Here is a 6,000-nt window from a genome sequence, read left to right on the forward strand (position 1 = left end):
TAAAGTACTATTGGTAAATTCGGTACCTCTATCACTTCTAATGCTGTTGATGCGTGTTGATTTTTCATTTTGCAAACGTTTAAGTAGTGTGATCAAGTTTGATGCGGTTTCACGTTTGGATGGTAAAAATATTACCCATGTGTACCTAGAATAATCATCAATAACTACCATGGTGTAAAGCATACCTCCTAGGCTAATGACCTGAATTGGTCCAAATAAATCCATGTGAAGAAGGTCTAGGCATCGGCTAGATTGAATGTTCCCTTTACTCTTAAAGGTTGACCTAGTTTGTTTACCCATTTGACATGCTGAGCAAACCTTATCCTTGTTAAATACTATGTCAGGAATTCCTTCAACTAGCTTTTTACCGCGAATGTAGTTTAAGGTTTTCATGTTCAGATGGTTTAGTCTCTTATGCCATAACCAGGTTTGATCTGTCTTAGCTATCATGCATATAGGGTATTCTACCTTAGTTTTTCAGTCTACCTTGTAAATATTACCTAACCTATTTCCAGTTAGTAGTATGATGCCTTGAGAGTCCTTAACTAAGCATGCATGTTTAAGAAATTCTACCGTGTATCCAGCATCACACATTTGACTAATGCTTAATAGATTAAAACGTAGGTTTTCAACTAAAAGTACATTATCAATTGTTAAGTTACCATGGACAATCTTACCCTTGCCCACAGTTCTACCTTTTGAATTGTCACCGAAAGTGATTAGTGCACCGGTCTCTATTCTGATGCCGGTTAGCAGGTTGTTGTTCCCGGTCATATGCCTGGAGAAACCATTATCCAAGTACCATTCAGAGTTTCCTAGCCGTTTCTTTATATCCTGCAAAATATACATATTTACAATTGTTTGGTACCCACATTCACTTGGGTCCACATGCGGTTAGTCCCTTAGGCATCCAAACCTTGACAAACCGGACAACCTTCTTTGCTAAGATCTTGACTGTCTTTTTGGCACTCGGTTTTGGATATCTCGGTTTTTTTGAGAATGTCTTAAATGACGGTGTTTTGTGGTTTGGCCTATGCGGTTGAGGATTGGCTCTCCTATTTTTGAGCAAGTCAGCTTTCCTTTTCTCAGGGTCAAGCCACTTCTCAAAGTCGGTTGGACCAACATAGTTTAGTTTTTCTTCCGTATAGTATGCAGTCAATTCCTCTTCAGCGGTTAAGGAACTTCTAATGAATCTTATAAGAGGAAGGTTACTCCTTATAAACCTTACTTTCTCTACGGGTTTTTGGTCTTTGGATCTATCCTTTTTGTATCCTAAGCCAAACATGCAAAAGGGATGTCTGTAATGACTACACATTTTCTTTACCTTATCACTAGTTCTCTTATATGCGGCCATTTTATACTAGAGTCGGGCATTTTCTTCTTCGGTCAGTTCTTGAACTTGTTCACTAGACTGTTCAGTCGTAAGTGGTGGTTCAGGTTCTAACTCGGTTTCTATGCTAGGGAATTTCATCAGGTTCTATGACCTTTGGTTCGGTTATAACGGGTACTTCTGGTTCTGTAGGAATGGGTACTATAGGATCGGTTCTAAAGTTGAGTTGCTTAGGTAACATGGCTAGTAGGTTCTTATACTCTTCTACCATATCATTCAATACATTGTATAACTCATCTTTAGTAAATTCTTCACAAGGAGAGTCAAATACATGTTCCTCATTTGCCATGAGGCATGTGAGTTCATCATCACTGTCATTGTGAGCCCATAGACTTCCTCCATCATCGGCTATCAGTGCTTTCTGAACTTCACTTCCTTCACCGGTTTGTTGATAGTTGTTTCGGTTATTCTGGTTGTCCGGTTTCCGGTCATCTCTCCTCGGTTTTCTGCATTCCCACTTGAAATGTCCCAAACAGTTACAGTTATAACACCTTACATTGGATTTATCACCATAGTTGTAGTTTGTCGGTTGGCTTCTTTTCATGAACCTCCCAAACTTCTGTGCAAGCATTGCCATGGCATCCTCGGTGAACTGTTCGGCGGTTCTGATCGGTGCAGGTGCAGCCGGTTCTGTGGATGTGATCAGTGCTCTGGTTAATGTTGAGGCCGAGACTTCTTCTTCAGTCCTAGATCTCATTTCAAACTCATACGCCTTAAGGTCTTCGAATACATCATGTAGCTTCATCTTGCTTAGGCAGTTTGATTCCCTCATCACCATTGTCTTTATGTCCCATTCACTTGGAAGAGATCTTAATGCTTTCATGATAACCTCCTTGTTGTCATACCTTTTGCCAAGGGTTGCTAGCTCATTTAACACACCAGTGAACCGGTCATTGTACTCTTTCATTGTTTCTCCCGGTTTCATCTTGATGCTTTCAAACTTCTGAGTAGCCACCATTACCTTGTTTTCCTTTGTTCTTTCATTTCCCTCATGAATCTGTATAACCGTGTCCCATGTTTCCTTTGCGGTTTTGCAGTCTCTGATCTTGCAGTACGTGTTTCTGTCCACACTATTGGAGATCCGGTTTCTAGCATGGTTATCCAGGTTGTTTCTTCTCCTGTCTTCAGCTGTCCATTCCTTTCTGTCCTTATCAATGATAATCGGTCCTTCGGCCAGAATGAACTCCATCTCATCATCCAAGGTGATTAAGTGTAGGTGCATGCGTGCCTTCCAGTTGGCAAAGTCATCACCTTCTAGCATAGGTGGCCTATCGAACGACATGCTTGCTTGAGTATTGAAACTAACTGCTCTGATACCAATTGTTAGGATCTAGGTCGCGGCTGGAGGACCGGGGTTGGGCCGGTTAGCGCGTCTCACTCAAAGGGTGGTGATTAATCCGATAAGAGATTAATACCGGGGTTTCAATACTACACAAACTGTCACAAACCCTTGAACTAGGTTCAAGCGCGGAAGAGGTTTGTTTCAGGTTGAAGCAGCACACTTGTATGATAGGCAGAATCGGTTTGGATGATATAGGTTTGAAAATTGATGGGTCGGTTTTTGTAATCTGGTGATTCGGTTTGGATAGAGTCAGGTACGTTAGAGCGGTATAGGTAAGTTAGTACAGGTCGGTTAGAAAATAGAACCGGCAGAAAGTAAATAACAAGACAAGTTTTTAATGGATGTTCGGAGATAAAACTCCTACGTCACCCCTTCCTCTCGAAACCGCGAGAAGGATATTCACTAAGGAATACAAATACAATCCGATCGAGACTTATTTTCTGCTCGATAACACCCTTACAATTTACACCGAAATTGTAAAATACACACTTCAACTTTAACACTTAGGCTTTCTCTAGAGATAGAGCACACTCTTATCACTTGTAGATTAAATGCTCACTGTGTTCTTCGTATCTCACTTGTCTCAATGTATATCATTTTTGTCCCACGTTTACTCTTCTTCAACTACTCCTTTTATAGGTGAAATATGTCAACGGTCATATTTCACTTCCTTGAATTTGATTGGCTGAGCAGAGATTCAGTGATTCAGACCTGGCGGTCAACTTGGCAGTCTGTTCTTCCGGTGTGTAAGACAAACCTGCTAGGTTTGTCTTTTACTCAATATGGTGACTGTCTGTTAGACAGTTGTCTGTACTTGGAAGATTGCCTTTCTGATTTATCCTGAAGTGGAAAGATCCTGTAGGACTGTCTTCTGCAGCCTGCAGACTTTCCTTAGACTTGTATGGATATGGAAGTGTTCAGTCTGTTCCTTTGGTATCATCTTCAACAAATACCCGAAGTGTCTTCTTATGCTGGTCGGTCATTTGACTTAACCGAATGACTTCCGGTGTGATTAGTTTAACCGGACAGCTTCCGGTTTTGGCTTTTAACTGATCGACTGTCTAGTGTTTCCGGTTTTAGCTTTCTTTGTGCGGTCATGTTCCGAATGTTCCTGGTCGGTTTACTATCTTGACCGGTTAATTTTCTTAACCGGTTCATTTGTTTGACCGGTCCGGTTCCTTGTTCCTGCATGGAAGGTTTATTTATGTTAAATTTTGTGAACCGGTCTAATATTATCTAACATTTTTTAATTAAATCGTGATATATTTAAATTAATTTGTATTAATTATTGGCAGTACTGTAATGTGTAAATAAATGTGAAGCTAGCTTCACTGAATAATGCTTCGCTACTTTCACACTAGTGGGCATTCTATTAGCGCTATAAATAAATGTTAGGCTAACTTCAATCACTAAAGGAATAATTGAAATAAATATAATTTTCTTGTTGCACTCTCATTATTCACTTTCTCTCTCAGCGATCATCATTCAACTTTCAAACCCTAGGACTATTCTTATCCTCTATAATTATTTTGCGAAAATGACACAAAATGACAACAATGACATGCTCGTGGCGGTATCCAATTACCAAATATTGTCTTGGCGGTATCGAACAACATTGAAATTGTCCATATATCTGACCCCATCAACGAAATCGTCCATGTATCCAACAACAACGTCGACGATAAATTGGAGAGGTAGTGTTATTTGATTAATAATGTGTTTCTATTATTTTTTATTAGTGTATTTCTAGTGTATTTCATTTCATTTATAAATGACTACTTTTCTTATTTTACTGAAAATTTTGTTTTGTAGGGTTATAGGGATGTAATATGAAAGGAAGAGGAAGACGAAGTCATCGAAAAATGTTGAATCACTATCTCTTCTAACTTCTACAACTATAGCTACAACTACAGGTACAACTACAGTCACACCTGTCAATGAAGAAATACAAAATCCCCCAAAAGAAGAAGAAATGTAATTTTGAAAACCAGAACCTCCCCGAATAGCCTTTTCAATATGATTAAAAAACTTACTGAAGAACAAAAGAAAGTTGTGAAGGAAATCGGGTTTGGTTCTCTTCTTACATTGGGCGTCTCCAAGTGCCCTATTCATTTATCCAAATATGTAGTGACCATTTTCGACGTCGAGAAAAGTTCTCTAATATTGGCCCACGAAGATGAGATTCTTTACGATGAAGACCTTGTCCAGTCCGTGCTCAACCTCCATAGAAGGCCAATGGACATAGTTGAGTCCATTGTAACGGACACACATAAACCTGAATTTTATGTATTCTTGAGGGATTGAAGGGTAAGATGGGACGAAAGTAAATCAAATGGAGGTTATGAAACATATTTTATGATATCGACGATATTAAATAACAGAAGTACAGACAATGATTTCAAAATTGACTTGGTTGTCTATGTTGTCTCAAGTTTTTTGTGTACGGTTCAAAATTCACGATGTGGGCAAACATTTATTGAAATCTATTATATATATCTATTTGTATTTGTGAAAACTTACACATGTATTATATTAATGCAGGTTCAAAATTCTCAAATCCTTAATAGATGTTAAGAACATAAATAACCTTAACTGGTGCAAATTTCACAATAAAAGAATTTGTTGAAAGTGCCCGAAAATGACAAAAAAATAAAGAAATAATTTTTTATGGACCTCTAACCTTTTATTGGTAAATCTTCTATTAACATATAAATACTCTCTTTTTTATGTTTGATATATATTAAATATTCACTAACATGTTTACTCTTTGTTTCAGTTATGTTACCTCGATGGGGTTGTTGTAAAAGGTGTACGGCATTCTTATCAAAGGTCTTTCTAATCATCTCTTGCTAGGATGACACCACAGTGTTATAGATCATCATGTTAGAATCTTAAGTAGGTGGTTTTGGACGTGGGAGAGTTAGGGCACGCCTACCACTTAATAAAAATCAACCTAAGATTCCAGTTAATGATTTGGAATTACCTCAACTTGAGATTCCATATCATTATTTGGAATGACCTCAACATGAGATTATGGATTTATGAACTCCAACAAATAAAGAAAATGTACTATATTAACAATTTTACTACCATCTGTATATACTTGTACGTTGTTGAGACTAATTATAATTTTATTCTACATATGTTGACATCCAAAGTCGTCCACACTTTTAAAGATATGGCACAACATTTTTATATCTATTAGGCGAATTAGATAAACTCAACATTGATTTGAGGTCGGTATCCTGAATTTTAAAGAGTCAGAAGT

Source organism: Impatiens glandulifera, chromosome 6 (assembly GCF_907164915.1).
Source record: "Impatiens glandulifera chromosome 6, dImpGla2.1, whole genome shotgun sequence".
In the NCBI taxonomy this organism is placed as follows: Eukaryota; Viridiplantae; Streptophyta; class Magnoliopsida; order Ericales; family Balsaminaceae; genus Impatiens; species Impatiens glandulifera.